A 20,797-nucleotide genomic window follows, 5' to 3' on the forward strand; every position below is an offset into this window, starting at 1 on the left:
TAGATCTTTAATCAATGTTGAGTGGATTTTTGTGTAAGGTGTAAGGTAGGGGTCTTGCTTCATGATTCTGCACGTGGAAATCCAGTTTTCCCAGCACCATTTATTGAATAGACTGTCCTTGCTCCAGGGATTGGTTTTGGATCCTTGATCAAATATCAGTTGGCTATAGATATTTGGGTTGATTTCTGGTGTTTCTATTCTGTTCCATTGATCTATCCATCTTTTTCTGTACCAGTACCATGCTGTTTTGATAACAACTGCCCTGTAGTATGTCCTGAAATCTGGTATTGTGATGCCTCCAGCTTTGTTTTTGTTGTACAAGATTGCTTTAGGTATTCGAGATCTCCTGTGTCTCCATATGAATTTCAGCATCCTTTTTTCCAGATCTGAGAAGAATGTCTTTGGTATTTTGACTGGTATTGCATTGAATCTGTAAATTGCTTTTGGGAGAATGGACATTTGATGATGTGGATTCTTCCAATCCATGAGCATGGAAGATTTTTCCATTTTTTGGTATCCTCTTCTATTTCTTTCTTTAAGATTTTGTAATTCTCATCATAGAGATCTTTAACGTCCTTAGTTAAGCTTATTCCAAGGTATTTGATTGTTTTTGTGGCTATTGTAAATGGGATTGATCTTAGAAGTTCTTTCTCAGCCGTGGCGTTGTCTGCGTATACAAAGGCTGTTGATTTTTGTGCATTGATTTTATATCCTTCTACTTTGCCAAACTCTTCTATGAGTTCCAATAATCTCTTAGTAGAGTTCTTTGGATCCCCTAAACAAAGAATCATATCGTCTGCAAAGAGGGATAGTTTGAGTTCTTCCTTCCCAGTTTATATCCCTTTAATTTCTTTTTCTTGCTTAATGGCTCTGGCTAAAACTTCCAGAACTTTATTGAATAGCAGTGGTGAGAGTGGGCATCCCTGTCTGGTACCAGATCTCAGTGGGAATGCTTCCAACTTTTCCCCATTCAATAGGATACTGGCCATGGGTTTTTCATAAATTGCCTTGATTGTATTGAAGAATGTTCATTCAAAACCCAGTTTGCTTAGAGTTTTCATCATGAAAGGGTGTTGTATTTTATCAAATGCTTTCTCTGCGTCTATTGAGAGAATCATATGGTTTTTCTTCTGCAGTCTGTTAATGTGGTGTATCACATCGATTGATTTGCGAAGATTGAACTATCCCTGCATACCAGGGATAAATCCCACTTGGTCTGGGTGGATGATCTTTCTGATGTGTTGTTGCATTCTGTTGGCCAGAATTTTATTGAGGATTTTTGCATCTATGTTCATCAGGGATATTGGTCTGTAATTCTCTTTCAATGCTGCATCTTTTTCAGGCTTAGGAATTAAGGTGATGCTGGCTTCATTGACAGAATTTGGGAGCATTTCCTCTTTTTCAATTATTCTGAATGGTTTGAGAAGAATTGGAGTTATTACTTCTTTAAATGTCTGTTAGAATTCAGCAGTGAATCCATCTGGTCCTGGGTTTTTCTTTGTTGGGAGGGACTTTATTACTGATTCAATTTCTGTCTCAGTTATGGGTCTGTTTAGGTTTTCTATGTCTTCATGGTTCAATTTAGGTAGGTTGCATTTGTCCAGGACAATAAATAACTTTTAAGTGAAGAATAGAAAGTTGTTTAAATGGTTTTATCATCTTTCCTTTTGCTGTTGTCTGTTCTCCATTCGGCCAGGCCACAAACTCTTCCACATACAAACTCAAACAAACAAAAAAATTACATGAGGCTGAATTTTGTTTCAGAGTGGCATAAAAGAAAGTTACAGGAAGGGAAAACTAGGTGGAGGGAGGGTTTCAGGGAAGAATGAAGTTATGAGGATAACTGTGTCGATAAGCAAATGCAAGAAAACACTTCCAGCAGTGGATCAAGCATGAGCGGCAGTTTAGGGAAGATGGATGGAGAGGGTGAACTCCAGAGAAGAGTAAGTGGAAATATGTCTAAGGGAAGTTCGAGTGTTTGTGGTGTCAACTTGGAGATGCCACTGCAGGGAGAAGCTCCTGTTTTGATGAAGTTGATGGTCTTATGGGTAGATGTTGTGGGTCCAGGTAGATTCAGCTACAGGACAGTGAATATCCAGAGGACAAATCCTCCATTCTAACTTTGTCTAGAAGACTGAGGGATGCGTTTCTATGGCAGATAGTAAGAATTAGGAGGGTTTATGCATTAAGGATATTCTCAAATGACAAAATATGACAGAATGAAAGAGGCCTACATCAGGACATTGGCCAGGGACAAGTGTTGTTGGTTAGATATTCCCTGAGCAGAAGGTATTGTCTTGTTTTCCTTTCATTAAATAATATTCATTAAGTTAGTGCCTTTAATATTTGAGTGCTTTAAAAAGTTAATAGAAAATTGAATTAAAAACTGAGTTTATTTTGAAACAAAAATTTTGAAATTTTTGCAGATGATTATTACTTTCAATAAATATTTATTGAGCACAACATTTTTATATGCTAGGCACCAGCAATGTGATGGTGAGTGAAACACCTGGACCTTGCCCTCATAGAGCTCATGAATCAATTGGAGTAGGATGGAAACTAATTAAATAGTTACATAAATATATAATTAGAAACAATGAGGAGTGTTATTAAGGAAAGTACAAAGTTCTATGAGGTGAAGAATCAGCAATTCAAACTCGGAGCTTCTGCTGTCTGGGTATTTATAGCTTTTCTTCTCCCTTCAGCTTTTTCACATTCTCCAAGAATACTTTGATAGACTCTTTACTCCTTGGATTTCTGAGCATCTATGAAGGATTAACATAGGTATGTACATACTGTATCCATGTCTTCTACATCCATCAATTCAGCCAACTGCGAATGGAAATATCCTGAGAAAAACTTGAGTTTGCATTTAATATGCACAGACTTTTTTTAAATATAGACCTACCATATGACCCACTCATCCCACTCCTGAGAATTTACCCAAAGGAAATGAAATCAGCATATGAAAGTAATCTGTACCCCCATGTGTATTGCAGTTCAGTTCACAATAGTTAAGATATGGAATCAACCCATATGTCCATCAACTGAGGACTGAATAAAGAAATTATGGTATATGTACACCATGGGACATCACACAACAGTTTGCAACAAAATGGATGAAACTGAAAAACATCATACTTAGTGAAGTAAGCCAGTCCAGTCCCAAAAGGAAAAATACCGTATGTTCTCCCCAATCTGTGATAACTAGACTATCTGAAAGTTAATCCACAGAAGTGAAATCGATACTATCAATGACTTGAACAGCCCTTGTTTCCACTGTTGAGGAACAATTTTTTTTAATACTATTTGTTGAACTCTTTACTTAGTATAAGGTTAATCTTACATGTATAAAGTCAATTAAAAATAGATTTTAGTAAAAAATAAGAATGAGAATAGGAGAGGGAGGAGGGAGAAGGGTGGGAGTGCAGGTGGAAGGGAGGGTAGGGTGGGAAGAAACTATGTTTTTAAATTTGTATATATGAAATGCATGAAGTTTGTAGACCTTAAATAAAAGGTTTCTAGGTAAAATAAAATAAAATAAAAATACCATATAACAACTATTTTTCTAGCATTTACATTGTATTAGTTGTTGTAGGTAATTTCTAGATGATTATGTTCACTTGATCTAGCAAAGATATTGTATCTTGCACAAGTTGCTGAAATTAGGATAACTATTTGGCTGAACACAATAGTCCACTTCTAGTTTCCAGGATCTGCCCAGGTTTTACAAGGACCAAACCAGTGACTTAAAAGAAGATGTGACGCAGACCATCATCCCTATATCCTTAAGACTTTTAAGGGTGGAATTAATTTTCTGCCTTTCACCTCAAGATTAGACACTGGTTCTGATTTACTATCTTTGTTGTGGAAACTGCAGTTTTAGAGGCTTGCGGTTGGCTTTTCCCAGAACAGTAACTCTCTTTCTGGTGGTGATGTCAACAACTGTGGACATCCACTTCAAAGAAACATTTGAGGCTGAGGAAATGACCACTGGATGAGTCTGAAAATGTAGTAGAAACACTGTGATATAGACTTGAACCATGGCTTGGTCCCTATTCAGCCTCAAAACAACAGAGTTTTTCATAGTGACAATTCAGGAATTGAGATATCAATGTCAATTTGGATCCTGTGCCCAACAGTCCTCAAAATGTTTGTATATTACCCCTTCTTCAGTGTACACTTACCTAAGTGAATGGCTGCAGTATGGACTCATGGAATCATTACCGTTATCTTTACCATGGTGTTGCAGGGTACTTTCTGCTCGTGACTTACCTCTTCTTTAATCAATAAGTCTTTCTCCTAAACCTGACTCAAATCCAAGAACGTGGCAAGAAATAAGGACTTTTATTGAGGTGACTGAGCTTAGTCATCTCATTTTCTACTCCTGATTATATGGACTGTGTAGTTGCCTTTTGTTTTTCCCCTAGTGATATTCTGCTAAATATCTTTGCTACTCTTTGAGAGTCGGAGTCCCTTGGCTTTTGCTTAAAACTTGCTACTAATTTCCATAATGCATAATCTTCAAATAAGTTGCGAGAGCCATCCTTTTACAGGGAAGTGGGAACAGAGGCTTCAGGACAATCTAGGGACACACAAGACTGGGCATATTAACCTAGTTGTCCCCATTCCTTATGTCAGGGTTCTATTCTTTCCTAAAAAAAAATCATGAACTTGACTTAGCAAATCTGGTTATTTTGAAAGTTTATTTTCTTTGATGCTCTGTTACTCTTTAAGTCCTGGGCCTGGTCTTCAGTTTTATTTAGTGTCCAACTGGAGAATATAGGAATCTCCTTATATGCACAACGAGGCCTTCTGGCATCATTAATTGACTTGGTTGTCAATCACTTTAAGGTTACTATTTTTCTTATATTTCTTGAATGTCTAAATCATAGCATCAGATTATGTGTTCATTTTGACAAGTATTCCATCTCATTTCACCAGCCGTGAAAGCTTTTAACACTGGTACTGATACCTCATGCCAAAGGCTCTATATTCCACCCACCCCTAGTGATGGGATTATCATTTCCAGTTGAGTGGCAGGTAACACAGTTCCTAAATCTAATCTCACTGTTCAGTCTCTCAGCTCTGGCATCAACTGTTATACATTGGGTATTATGGAAAACAAAGCCTAGAGTGCACATGGATTATTAGGAAACACCATCTGTGGGGGAAAAAGTATAAAAGCAAGATTGGGAGGAAGGAGAAGCTAAACTGTATTGTAGAATCAATGGAGCTCTCAGCTAACCTTATGGGGAGTTCTAAAGCTTGGAAAATTATTTGGAGGTATCATGAATTGAAATGAGATGGTCAGATTTACATACCTTTTCTTTAATCTGTCATCAGTTTTAGGATGCCCTGGGAAGAGGGTATGACTTCAGGCAAGGTAGCTCTCTGATAAGGGCTGGCCCATGAGGACTGTGTGTCAGTAATGTCCCCAGTGGCTGTCCAGAGAGGTTAGGAAAGTTTTCTTTACTGATGAAGGATCTAAGTGGTACACCAGAACATCCATCAACTATAACAGCAAAGTATCTTTGACAGTTTCTAGATTTACAACTTTTCTTTAGTTTGGGTGCCAAACTACCTGAAGATGATGAATGTAGTAAACAATTACAAATATGGTTTAATGAGCTACCACCATATTAAGCTGAAGTATATGGCATTGACATTTCTGTAGGTCTAAATAATCAAATACCAACAATTATATACTGTCCAGTCTAATAGTAGAATAAATGGGGAAGGAACTTATGTTGGGCATGTGGTCATTTTATATATATATTTATATATATATATGTGTGTGTGTGTGTGTGTGTGTATGAGATAGAGAAAGAGAGAGGGAGAACGAGCTCCAATCTGCTTGTTCATTCCCCAAATGCCCACAACAGCCAGGGTTGGGCCAGGGATGGAACCAAAAGCTGGAAATACAATCTAGTTTCCCATGTGGGTAGTGGTAATACAATTACTTGAGCCATTATTGTTTCCTACCTAGGCCATCATTGGTAGGAAGTTGGAGTCAGGAGCCTGAATCAGGAATCAAATCCAGGCACTCCAACATGGAACATGGATGGATTAACTAACCACTAGGCAAAGCACCTGCTCCTATGTGGTCATTTTTAAATGTTCATGCATTCTAAAAGGTCTATCAGGTAGCTACATCTCCCATACAAGCCCTACAAATCCCATTCTTCCTGTTTTGGTTGTACTCTTTAAAAGCCCTGCTATTGTGGCCAGCATTGTGCCTCTGCCTGTGGCACCAGCATCCCATGTAGGCACACGTTCATCTCCCGGTTACTCTTCTTCTGATTGAGCTCTCTGCTTATGGCCTGGGAACACAGTGGAAGATGGCCCAAGTGCTTGGGCTCCTGCACCTACGTGGAAGACCTGGAAGAAGCTCCTGGCTTCTGGCTTCAGACTGGCCCAGCTCTGGCCCATTGTGGCCATTTTGAGAGTAAACCAGCAGATGGAAGATCTTTCTCTCTGTCTTGCCCTCTATCCATCTGAAACTCTACTTCTCAAATAAATAAAAAATTTAAAAAAACATGCTATTAAAGCATCTGATGTCACCTACAGCCACTGGTAAAATAAACCTCATGAATGCAATGGAAACTCTCCTACTTCTATTCAGTATGTTCTTTCCACCTTTGAGTCTTGAATCATGTTCTTCCCCTCACCTGGAGTGCTTCTCTCTGGGGAATTCCCACACCCTAACCAAACAACAATAGAACAAACACTGTTCATCAAACCCACTTCTCTTTATAGCTTTTTAAAATGATACCATTTTCATTGTAGCTTCCCCAAGTTTCTCCAGCATCTAAGGCAACTTCATCATAATGGTTTAGTATATCTTATGTAAGGATTCCATTTTATATGGATTACCTTTGCTTCACCAACTAAATGTAAGTTTCTTGATGGCAGAGATTGTAACATTTACTTCCTTTGTATTACTCACATTCCTAATATCCAAATGGAACCTAATGACTGAAACTCAAGTAGAGGTTTTTTTTTTTTTAAAGATTTATGTATGTATGTATGTATGTATGTACGTACATGAAAGGCAGAGTGAGAGAGAGAGAGAGAGAGGGAGAGAGAGAGAGAGAGCGCTCTTCCACCTGCTGGTCCACTACCCCAAATAGCCACAACTGCCAAGGATGAGTCAGGCCTAAGTCAGGAGCCTGGAACTCCATCTGGATCTCTAAAGTGAGTGGGAGGGAGCCAAGCACTTGGGTCATCTTTTGCTGCTTCCTCAGGCACATTAGCAAGGAGCTGGATCAGAAGTAGAACAGTCAGGACTCAAGCCAGCACTTATATGGAATGTCCCAGGCAGTGGCTCAACTGGATATGCCACAGTGTTGGCCCCCTCATGTAGATTTTTTTATATGTGGATTTTAAAGAATTTTGACTCTCTATATTTCCCATTTACATTACTTAACTGTCTTTTCAAAGCTATATACATTTGTCCCTTGGCATCTATGGGGTGATTGATTCCAGGACCTATCACAGATACAAAATATGCCAATAGTCAAATCCTTTGTATAAAATGACAGAAAGAGGTCTTCCATTCGTTGGTTCACTCCCCAAATGGTTGCAATTGCTGAAGCTGGGCTGTCCAAAGCTAGGAGCCAGGAGCTTCCTCCGGGTCTCCCATGTGGGTGCAGGGGCTCAAGGACTTGGGTCATCTTCTACTGCTTTCCCAGGCCATATCAGAGAGCTGGATCCGAAGTGGAACAGCCTGGCCTTGAACTGGCACCCATATGATATGCAAATGCTACAGGCAGTAGCTTCACCTGCTTTGCCACAGTGTTGGCCCCTTGATTCATGCTATTGATGAAACCATGCCAATCTGATGAGTGGTTAAGCAAAAAATGCCTACAACATTTCAAATGTTAAGACACAGGCACTCCAGAGAATGGGGGATTAATTCTCTAAAAATTCAAGGGACTGCCACAAAATCAACAGAACGTTTTGGACTTTAGTAGTCTAGGGTATGTCCTGACATCCTTTAAATGGTGGAAACATTTTGGCATCTTGCCCTTTCATGACAAAGGAGCACAGTACCTTGGCAGGCTCTTTGGGAGCCAGAGGCACTTGGAATACTGCTCACAGCTTAGAATAGTGCAATAATCCATATATTGTATGACACTAAGATCTGCCAGCTTTTAAAGTATTTATTTTATAGGGAGTGGGGAGTGGGGAGAGAGAGAGAGAGAGAGAAAGAGAGAGAGAGACTCTTATCTACTATTTTCACTCGCCAAATGCCCACAACAGCCAAAGCTAGGCTAGGCCAAAGTTAGGAATGCCATATAGTTCTCCCACATGGATGCATGGATGCAAGAATGACTTGGGCCATCACCACTGCCTCCCAGGATCTGCATTAGCAGGAAGAAGCCAGGCATTGACTCGAGGTACTCTGAAGTAGGATGCAGGCCTCTTATCTACTAGACCAAATGTTCACCCGTATCTACCATCTTTCATGGGGCTCAGAGCAGGAAAAGCTCTGCAGCAGGTCCAGGCTGTGGTCCTGCTCTTTGAGGGCCTATGACCCAGCAGACCCTCTGAGATTAGAAGTACCATTAGTGAAGAAAATTGTGTAGGATTTATCTTCAAAGAATCACAACACAGGCCCTTGGGCTTTCTCAAGAAGAAAATAGATCACATACATCCTTCACAAAATTGCTTCTCTGATAAAGATGAAGTGCCTGATCATTGGGTCACCAAGTGATCACAAAACTTGAAATATTACCTGTCTTCCCCAATTTCCTTTGCGAAGCACTCTCAGAGACACCCTATTCACCTGCTTGATGAGACATTTTGTATGTAATTTTCAAGTCTTCCTTTGACCCAGAATTTTAGCTTGTTGGCCAGTAGCAGCACTGGTATGCTGGCAAATATTTAACAATTGTGTGTTTTAAACAAAAGCTGAGATTTTTAGCAATTGCCAATTTTCATGTTGTAAATACTCCCATCATTGGATGATTTCAAGCTACCAATGTGACAGCACTGAATGCAGAATTGGAGAAGAGCTGTTACATCATCACATAGTGTTTCTACCACACAGATACAATGGATGTTAACAAAGTCAAGAAAATAGATCACAGAATACTTTATCAAAATAACCAAAGGGGGCTGTCTTTGTGACACAGCAGGTGAAGCTACTGCCTACAACACCAGCATCCCATGTCAGAGTGCAAGTTGTAGTCCTGGCTGCTCTGTTTCTAACCCAGCTCTCTTCTGCTGCACCTGCAAAAACAACAGAAAATGACTCAAGGCTCTGAGCCCCTGAACCCACGTGGAAAGCCTGGATGAAGCTCCTGGCTCCCATGGATGGAAGATCTCACTTTCTCTGTATGTCCGTCTCTCTGTGAAACTCTGACTTTTAAATAAATAAAATTAGTCTTTCAAAAAATTAGAAGGTGATGAGCTTGGATTATTTATTATGTTTGCTTTTAATATAATTTATTTAACTGTAGGTTTCTATAATTTACATTTTAAAAATATCTATCTTTCACAACCATCTCACATAGTTCCTGAAAATATAAAACTTGACTTTTGTGGCCAGTAGGCACTGGTTCCAGAGCACCAATGAGAGTTCCAGGGCATCTGCAAGATTTTCACTTGCTGAGGAAGGTTTTCAAGTGTTAGTCATTTTGGCATAAGATTTTTGATGCTTCAGTGAGGATGGTAGCTGACTTTCCATTAATTTTACCTAATTACTACTTCAATGAACTGATTCTTTTCTCCTTGGGACCTTTCCAAACTAAAGTATAAGACTTGTATAGTAAACAAACAGGTCTTTTTTGTATATTTTAGATTATAATAAATATTTATTCATTTGAACTCATTTTACATGCCAAACATAAAAAAAAATTAACTATTTTAATTTCTGTTTTTCCAATCTTCTGCCTAATATGGGAATCACCAGAAGTTTGTTTACATTAAAATGTACATTCCTGGGGCTGGCGCTGTGGCGCAGCGGGTTAACGCCGTGGCCTGAAGCACCGGCATCCCATATGGGCGCTGGTTCTAGTCCCGGCTGCTCCTCTTCCGATCCAGCTCTCTCTATGCCATGGGATAGCTGTACAAGATGGCCCAAGTCCTTGGGCCCCTGCACCCCCATGGGAGACCTGGAAGAAGCTCCTGGCTCCTGGCTTTGGATCAGCACAGCTCCGGCTGTTGCGGCCATTTGGGGAGTGCATCAGTGGATCGAAGACCTTTCTCTCTCTCTCTACCTCTCTCTGTAACTCTGTCTTTCAAATAAATAAAATAAATCTTTAAAAAAAAAAGTACATTCCTCTTAGCCTTAGAATATTGGAAAACAACATGGAATCATTTTAAATGAGCTCGTAACAAAGCATGATTAGTATTTTCATTTTAATAATTTCATACATTGATATTCTGAACTGATTTTGCTCCTTGGAAATGCAAGATCACCAAAATGATAATAAAGTACCATGAAGAACTTAACTGTACACTCTCTTCAAAGTACTAACCATTATAGAAAAACATGAATGTGCTGATAGTGCCTCAAAATTCAGAAACTAACCAGCTTGATTTAACAGAGTTCTGCATCAATCATAAAAAAATGTGGCGACTAAGCATATCTGCATTTTAGAATAAATATTTCCTCTAGTGCCGATGTATTTACTATATTGCTTTCATCTAAGGCTACTGAAGCAGCATGATTATTTTCAGGAAATATAAGTATCAGTTCTGTTGGAAGTACATTATTATAACTCTCTTTCTCTCTCTCCCTGTGTGTCTGTGTGTGTGTGTGAGAGAGAGAGCAGAAATGCATACAAATACACACATGTATACAAGTGCATCTTGATTGTGGAGTTAGTATATTGAAGAGATTTTTTTCCCCTTCTTGCAGCTTTCATTTTCTGGTAAATCTTAAATATCAACAAATCTCTCCAGTAATTAATGTCTATACAGAGATTAACATTAACTAATGAATCAGGAGGCCTCAGGGCTTTTGTGGTTTAAAAGATTCTCTAGGATTGTTAAATTTGTTTCAGTTGAAGATTCCACTAATTACCACATTTCTTCCTAATTGGTATCTTATAAAAATAAATTCAAACTGATAATTAGCAATACTCATTTTTTACCTGTCTGGATTTTGGTCTAAATTTAACAATTACTACAGTGCACATACAAGTTTTAATTCAAGTGTTTTTTTTTTCAGACTTGAATTCATTTATGGAAATATCATAATTGTGACATAACCAAAAAAATTGTCCAGGTACAAGCTCTATAAATATATAAAGAATTTCTTTTATAAATATGTTAAATTTGTACAAAAATATTCAAGTATTGTATTATTTATGGACTTAAATATTTTAATATTTTTAATATTATTCCAGAGGAGAAAAAACACAAAAAGAAATAGGATCTTTTTTTGTTTGAATCCTTTTCTTTTGGATTGTGATTCTACACTTATGTTGCTAACATCTACTCAAAATGATTTATACTTTAACATGGGTCTTATGTTGGTGGTGGTGGAGGGTCTTATGTTGTTATTGGTGGAGTGATGAGTATATAAAAAAGTAGAGAATGAAATGATTGTATACCAAATAGAGCAAAATCTGTGTCATCACTTTTCTCTAATAAAAAGTGAGGCATAGATTTAATTAATTAACTTTTTAAAGGAAGATTTATTTGAAAGGGAGAGAGAGAGACACAGACAGAGAAATATTTTCAATTCTCTGGTTCACTTCCCAAATGGCTGAAACAGCTAGGGCTAGGCCAGGCTAAAGCCAGGAGCCAGGAACCAGGAGCTTCTTCTGGGTCTTTCACATGGGTGGCAGGGGTCCAAGTACTTGGGCCATCTTCTGCTGATTTCCTGGGCACATTAGCAGGGAGCTGGATCCTAAGTGGAGCAGCCAGGACTCAAACCAGCTGGCATACGGGATGCCAAGACTGCAGGTGAAGGCTTAACTTTCTACACCACAGCACCGGCCCCATGAATGCATATTAACCAGTAACAATGTAGTTGATGATGCTATCAATGGGATATCAGTGGAGTAGAGATGAAAAGTAATGTTTTTTTTTTAAAAAAAAAAGGTTTATTTACTTAGTTCAAAGCAGAGTTACAGGGAGACAGAGGCAGAGAGAGAGAGGTCCTCCATTCGCTGGTTCACTCCCCAGATGACTGCAACAGCGGGAGCTGCACCGATCCGAAGCCAAGAGCCAGGAATTTCCTCCAGGTGCCCCACGTGAGTGCAGGGGCCCTAGCACTTGGGCCATCTTCCACTGCCTTCCCAGGCCACAGCAGAGCCGGATCGGAAGTGGAGCGGCCAGGACTCGAGCCGGTGCCCACATGGAATGCCGGCACTGCACGCCACAACGCTGGCTGTAATCTGTTTTCTGATGCTCATCTTTGTTTCTAGTGGTTTCAGATCTGAGAAAACACCTAAATGGAACTCTGTTAATGATTCAGTCCCTGTATAAGCACTTCAGTACCACTTTTCTCTATGGAACTCAGGAATGTGGTCTGAGTATTAATAAAAAAAAAACTGTATCATAATAAGAGGAATATAAATTGAAACCAAAGGTAACATTTTCAACTTAATGGTCTGTTAAAGTTTCATCTCACTCCAGTTAGAATGGGCTTGTACAGAAATCAACAACAAATCTGACAAGCATGTGGGGAAAAAGGTACCCTAATGCACTGTTGGTGGGTATGCAAACTGGTGCAGCCACTGAGAAAGGCAGTATGGAGATTCCTCAGAAATCTGAACATAGACCTACCATACGACCCAGGCATCCCACTCCTGGGAATTTACCCAAACCCAAAGAAATAAAGTTGTCTGTACTGCCGTGTTCACTGCAGCTCAGTTCACAATAGCTAAGACATGGAATCAACACAGATGTACATAAAATGCTGACTGGATAAAAAATTATGATATATATACACTATGGAATACTACTCAGCTGTAAAAAAAAAATCCTATCTTTTGCAACAAGATGGAAGCAAATGTAAACCATTATACTTACTGAAATAAGCCAGTTCCAAAAAGACAGATATCATAAGTTTTCCCTGATCCGAGGTGAGTACCTAAAATGCAATGTATTGGAATGAAATAGATATTTTGAGAATAAAGGATTGTTCACAACTCTTGTCTCTTCCATTGAGAAGCAGTGTTTTTTTCCTTCATACTATTTGTTGAACTCTTTTACTTAGTGTAGGGTTAACTATATGATCACTAAGTAAACTTAAAATATATCTTGTAAAGATTAAGGGTGGGAATGTGAGAGAGAGGAGGAAGGGTTGGAGCATGTGGGCGGGAGGGAGGGTGAAGTGTCGCTATGTTCCTAAATGTGTGTATATGAAATACATGAAACTTATACAACTTAAAATTAAAAATAAGCCAAATATATGAGCAGGAAAACTCATGTTTTCCTATATTTCTAGTAGGGGAATAACTAGTACAACCACTATGAATGCAAGTGTGAGACTGGCTAACAAAATCACCCAACTCATAACCAATGATTATGTTCTAAGAATTTATTCAAAATATCTACCCATGGACAAAATGACATAGATTCAAAGATATTCATCATAGCTTTATTGTATTAATAAAAGATTGAAAAAGATCTAAATATCTTTTGATAGGGAATCTGTCAAAGAAAGTATTGTACAACTATTAATAAAATACAACTATATAATAAAATAAGGAAGATTCATATATACATGGATACAGAAGGATTTCTAAGCACATACTTTTAAGAGAAAAATCAAGAAATGCCTTGAGAAAATTATGCTATCATTTCTGTAAAACATATACACATATTTATCTGCCTGTGTATGCATAGGATAATACTGAAGGTTATATAAGAAACTGTGAACTAGGTATTTGGATGAAGGTAATGCGAGGGAGGCTTGTTTTGTTCTGTTGTTACTCTAAACCTTTATAAAGTTTGAATCATTTGCTTGTATTGCCTATAAAAATGCAAAATATATGTGTATTAAAATATTGCATTGTGCCCCATAAAGGTGTACAACTATTGCATGCTGATGAATTTTTTTAAAAGACAAAATAATTTTTTAAAGAGAACTGGAAATGTTTGCTGAGACATATTTCATTCTTTTTAGGAAAGACCAGCGTCTGTGTTGATATTCTGTCCACCAGCTGGTTGGATCAGCCATCATTAAGATGGAGTATTTTTACAGCACAGGGGTTATGAAGACTAATGAAGTGGAAACACTGTAAAATAACTTTTTGGTGATTCTTAACTGTTTGAGGCTATGAATCTTTTGCAAACTTCTTGGGATCTATGGACTTCATTTCAGAAATATGTACAAAATCCCAAGATAATGTCAGGTTCATTTAGGGAGCATCCTGATGCCTATTAATAAATCCTGGGTTAAGAACTCCTACTTTCTCCCACCAAGCTTCACCTCTAAAAGGTCCCAGCAGGGGCCGGTGCTGTGGCATAGTGGGTAAAGACACTGCCTGCAGTGCTGGCATCCCATATGGACGTTGGTTCAAGTCCCAGCTGCTCCACTTCTGATCTGGCTCTCTGCTATTGCCTGGGAAAGCAGTGGAAGATGGCCCAAGTCCTTGGGCCCCTGCACCCGCGTGGGAGACCCGGAGGAAGCTCCTGGCTCCTGGCTTCGGATCAGCGTGTCTCCAGCTGTTGCAGCCATCTGGAGAGTGAAGCAGCGGATGGAAGACCTTTCTTTCTCTCTCTCTCTCTCTCTCTCTGCCTCTCCTTCTCTCTCTGTGTAACTCTTTCAAGTAAATAAATAAATCTTTTTAAAAAAAATTTTAAAAAGGTCCCAGCACGTCAACACTGCCACAATGTTGTGACCACAATTTTGGGACCAAGCTTGGAATCCATGAATCACTGAGGAATGAACCACATATTACAAACCATAGCAAGGTTGTATATGCCTAAAGCAGTGTGATTATTTTTTAAAGATTTATTTATTTACTTTAAAGTCAGAGTTACACAGAAGAGAGGCAGTGAGAAAGAGAGAGAGAGGTCTTCCATCCACTGGTTCACTCCCTAGTAGGCCACAACAGCCAGAGCTATGCTGATCTGAAGCCAGGGAGCAAGGAGCCTCTTCCGGGTCTCCCACGTGGGCACAGGGGCCCAAGGACAAAGACCATTTCTGCTGCTTTCCCAGGCCATAGCGGAGAGCTGGATCTGAAGTGGAGCAGCCGGGACTTGAACAGGCACCCATATAGGATGCCAACACTGCAGCGGTGGCTTTACCTGCTATGCCACAGCGCTGGCTCCAGCAGTGTGAATGAATTGACTTTAAGAGCTTTTATCACCTATATGATGGCTAAATTTATGTATATATTTGAACATTTTGTCTTCTCTTTGTAATAGCAATCTGATTTGTTTCAGATACATAATAAAAGAACTTCCACTTTAAAACAAAAGATAAAGCTTTTTCAGGGGCTGCAGGAGATCTGCCACATTTCTTATTAAAGAAATGTCCACCAGGAGTCCCAGCCAGTGCCTCCGCTTCCGGCTCGAAGTGCTCTCCCCACGCCCGAAAAAAAAAAAAAAACTGTCCACCAGAAAGTTTTATCTTTTGAATATCAAATGCCTGCAATGGTCAAGTGGCTGAAGCCTGGAGATGGAACTCAGTCCAGGTCTTCCACATCGGTGGCAAGGACCCAAACACATGAGCCAACATCTGCTGCCTTCCAGGGTGCACATCAGCAGAAAGCTGGAATCAGAAGCAGAGCCAGGACTTGAACCCAGGCATTCCAATGTGGAATGCAGCTTTCCCAAGCAGTGTCTTGACTACTGCACCAAACACCTGGCCCTCTACAAACTATTGACTTTGAAAGTTTTACAACTAAAGAGCCATCAATTTAAAGACTTCAAAATCATTGATCTTCAGATTTTAGATTGTTTTGCTTTTCCCTGGAGATGTGTCAAAAACAGATTCTTGAGAGCACTTTTAGAAAGGGACACAAAAATTACATTTTAAAGAACTCAGAAGCTGCTGAAGCTACTGGTCTGTGACATGCTAAGAACTACTGGAGTGGATGACAAAGACAGGAAGCCTCATACTGGAGGGAGTTGCCCTCTGCATCTCACGTAGTGATGCAGCAGGACCTCAGCAAAGTTTTTTCCAAATGCACCATAACATATATTGCTAAAGAATGTTAACCAGGGCCAGCACTGTGGCGTAGCAGGAAAAGCCTCTGCCTGCAGTGCCGGTATCCCATATGGGCGCCGGTTCAAGTCTCTGCTGCTCCACTTCCAACCCAGCTCTCTGCCATGTCCTGGGACAGCAGTAGAAGATGACCCAAGTCCTTGGGCTCCTGTACCCACGTGGGAGACCTTGAGAAGCTCCTGGCTCCTGGCTTCGGATTGGCGCAGCTCCAGCCGTCGCGGCCATCTGGAGAGGGAACCAGTGGATAGAAGACCTCTCTCTCTCTCTCTCTCTCTCTCTCTCTCTCTGTCTCTACCTCTCTCTGTAACTCTGACTTTCAAATAAATAAATAAATCTTAAAAAAAAAGAATGTTAACTAACCTTCACCAACTCCTCCTGAGGTGAATGGAATACATTTTCTTCTCTCATCTTCTCGTTTGTCTGCTGTAGGTATGTTTTATAAACAACCTATCTTACTACAAAAGAATGCACTTTGTGTAATCCTATTGTATCTACATCTTTGTAGTAAGTGCCAGGGAAACAGTTCTCTTTTCCTTTTATCCTGTCCTGGGTGGTGACAATAACTTCAATTTTATGAGACTTTTTAATATTTACTGATTTGGTTATTTGGTTCTTTTTTGACACATATATTATTTTAAAAATGCCTTTTACCAATTGTGTGTCTCTGTGTGTGTAACAGAAGACAGATTGTGTTAGTGACAACAGGCTTTAGGAGCAAGGAAGGGCAGTTATGTCTTCAGATGAGTGCAAATGACTGAGTTTAACTTATTTAATCTAGAAAGCAATTATTTAGAGATTTAAGCAATTTGGCAGCTGAATGTGCAGAAGGGGGTGTGGGTGGGACTAGCATGTTTGTGCCAAAATTGAATTTTTGCCTAGTGTTTTTGGAATTTCAAGAATCTAATTAAGACATTTGGTAAATTTGCTTTAAGTCACCATAGAACTAATAAACTAGAGACATTACAGCATTTGTCAACTCTCATTTAATTTAAACACTCTTGTTCCTTCAAACTAGATCCAGACTATAGGAAATGCCAAATAACTGATGCCTTCCAAGGAGCCTGTGGGCATCAGCTGACATGTTCCCACCTTAGCTGCCTGACCAAGCAGTGATGGCTGGTTCACTGCAGCCCTCACTGAGTGGCCCATGGTAAATTTTATCTAATTTTTTGTAAGCTACCTGAACATTGTACTACTTTTTTTGACAGACAGAGTTAGAAAGTGAGAGAGAGAGAGACAGAGAGAGAGAGAAAGGTCTTCCTTTTTGCCGTTGGTTCACCCTCCAGTGGCCACTGCGGCCGGCACATCTCGCTGATCCGAAGCCAGGAGCCAGGTGCTTCTCCTGGTCTCCCTTGCGGGTGCAGGGCCCAAGGACTTGGGCCATCCTCCACTGCCCTCCCGGGCCATAGCAGAGAGCTGGACTGAAAGAGGAGCAACCGGGACAGAATCTGGCGCCTCAACCGGGACTAGAACCTGGGGTGCTGGCGCCGCAGGTGGAGGATTAGCCAAGTGAGCCGTGGCGCCAGCCTGTACTACTTTTGTCTAACTTCTTTCCTTCCAGGGAAAATTACGTTATAATTCCCAAATATATGATTTTAAAATGACCTTTTGGAATCCAATTCAAGCTTTGTATTATTTCTGAAGGAATACTATCCTTTCTGTTTCCCTTTGTATAAATTTGTTCTTTTATTCTCACCTTGTTTCAGACATATAGCTCTTTGCTAAGAGTCTAGGTAAGTTGTGAACTCCTAGAGTTTAATCATAATTACCAACATATTATCATCATAACATTTTGCCATTCGCTTCCCTAGATAAACTGACTCATCAGTTGGCATTTTTTGAATTGTCATATTCAAATTCTTAGCTTAAGAGGCCTGTTTATGCTCTTATTTAAATAATAAAAGTTAATCTTAGAAACAGCATAACAAAAGTATACATATGGGAAAGTCTTGGTTGGCCTGGAACTTACACTTAAATATGTTAACACAAGTAATTAGCACATCCCAAGTCTTCAACGACCTAGATTGGATAACATTTTCATAATTTCAAAGGTATGCTCTAGAGTTCTTGTTTTTTTTATTATTTTATTTTATTTTATTTTATTTTATTTTATTTTTTTACTTTTTGTCAGGCAGAGTGGACAGTGAGAGAGAGAGAGACAGAGAGAAAGGTCTTCCTTTGCCGTTGGTTCACCCTCCAATGGCCGCCACGGCTGGCGCGGTGCGGCCGGCGCACCGCACTTATCCAATGGCAGGAGCCAGGTGCTTCTTCCTGGTCTCCCATGGGGTGCAGGGCCCAAGCACTTGGGCCATCCTCCACTGCACTCCCTGGCCACAGCAGAGAGCTGGCCTGGAAGAGGGGCAACCGGGACAGAATCCGGCGCCCCGACTGGGACTAGAACCCGGTGTGCCGGCGCCGCAAGGTTGAGGATTAGCCTAGTGAGCCGCGTGCAGGCGTGTTCTAGAGCTCTTAAGCACATGTGCCATTTCTTGATTGGACTACAAGCTAGGAGGCAAATGCAAAAGACATCTGGAGCTCTGTAGAGAATTTGAGGTCTAGACAAGTCCAGGCATGTCTCAAGAAGTGGAGATAAGCAGGATGCATAAGGAACAGCGGCACTCTCACTAGAAGGAGAAGTCACCACTGGTGAGGTGAAGCTGAGCAAGATAGGTTTTACTTAATACAAGCTCTTACTGCTGGAGTGGCTGTGGCTTCAGGAATAGTGTATGGCTGAGCTTGAAGGGCCACCTGGTCCATCCTCCCCATCCCTTCCTTTTCTACTACCTCACAACTCACTCCTCACTACTTCATTACTCACTATTGTTTTGGGAAAGAAGAAGAGATGTTAAAAAAAAAAAAGGTCCCCAAACTTCTTAAGCAGGACACAAAAAGCACTAACTATAAAAAGAAAAAGTGATATATTGGAACTTATTAAAAGTAAGAAGTTTTGTACTAAAAAAGCTACTGCTAAAAGTGTGAGAGGCAAGCCACAACCTAGGAGATGATTAATTAAACTGGTATATCCAACAAAGACTCATATTGAGAATATATAAAGAATTCCTACACATTTCTAAGAAAAAGACAACCAACCCAATAGAAAACTGGGAAAAACTTTGAATGGACACTTCACAAAAGAGAATAACCAAAGGGCAAATAGATATCAAAAGGAGATCAACTTCCTTAGTCATCAGGGAAAATGCAAATTTATACTGAAATGAAATGTCTTTACGCACTCACCAGATTGACTAAGAACAAAAAGGAAAACAATGCCAATTATTGGGACATCACACGTGGAGCAAACAAAACTCTCATTTATCACTGATGGGAGTATAAATTTGTACATCCACTTCACAACACTCTTTGGCCATAGATACTAAAGCTAAATATATGCCCATACTATAACACAATGATTTCACTCCCAGATATATAATCCACAGAAACACACACACACACACACACACATATATATATACATATATTATACATTCACTTAAAGACTTTTCAAGAATATTCATAGCTGCATATTTATAATAGCCCAAACTAGCCCAAACAGATTGGCTAAACCATGGGGTGCCTAGATATTTGGTCAAACACTATTCTGCGTGTTTTTGGATGAAATTAACATTTAAATCAATGGACTGAATAAAACAGAGTGCCCTCCCTAATGTGGGTGGGCTTCAGTAGAAGGTTATAATCCCACCTATTCTGCTTCTGATACAACTTCCTGCTAATGTGAAGGCTAGGGGGTAGTAGGTTATAATTGAAGGACTTGGATCCCTGGCACCCATGTAAAAGACTGGATTGATTTCCTGATTCCTGGCTGTGGCCTGGCCTAGTCCCAGGTGCTGTGATCATTTGGAGAGTGAACCAGCAGATAGAGAATCTATTTCTCTCTGTGTCTCTCTACCTTTCAAATTAATTAATTAACTAGTTAATTAAGTAATTAAAATTGAAATGTAAAGCATTTTGTTGGGGGATACCCTTTGAAAAACTAAGACTTTTCCAGGTCACATAAATTGGTATGGACCAAGAAATATTCAAATTCCAGTCTACTGATAACTAAAAATATCCCTGAATAAAACATAACAAGCAAGCACGGAAAGACTATGTAAGGTGCTAAGAAGATGGCAGGCTGCCTAGAGAGCTTGAGATTTGAGAAACAGCACTGTGATGAATCCCCTTGTGTTTCCTTATTGTCTCCCATGTATCTCAGATGAGATGATGCAGGAGCTTCCAACCAAGAACTGCCAAAAGGTTCAGATGAAAAATCTCCAAGAGAAGCCTGTTCTCCTTAGCCACGGCACTGGGAAAGAGTGGTACTGAGGAAGGTGACATTCTGCCTCATCCTGCTCCTTACCTCGGTGGAAGAAGGCATGACACTTTGATTCACCTGCCAGATGTAGTTAAGCAGGAAACTGATCTCCCTCTCTTCACCAACAGAAGCAGGTGGCAGTAGAGCAGTTCCCATCCCAGACGATGGCCAGAGTAACTAAGTGAGCAGCTTGACCTCCTATCCCCTGCCTGGAAGAAGCAGGGAGTGTTTAAGATTGCCCAGCTAGGATGGCATCCATATAACTAAGTGGTAAACTGAGCAATCTACCCCTCACCCATTCCAACAAGGCAGAATAAAGTGGGGGGAAGTTTTAGGTGGCACTT

Source organism: Lepus europaeus, chromosome X (assembly GCF_033115175.1).
Source record: "Lepus europaeus isolate LE1 chromosome X, mLepTim1.pri, whole genome shotgun sequence".
In the NCBI taxonomy this organism is placed as follows: Eukaryota; Metazoa; Chordata; class Mammalia; order Lagomorpha; family Leporidae; genus Lepus; species Lepus europaeus.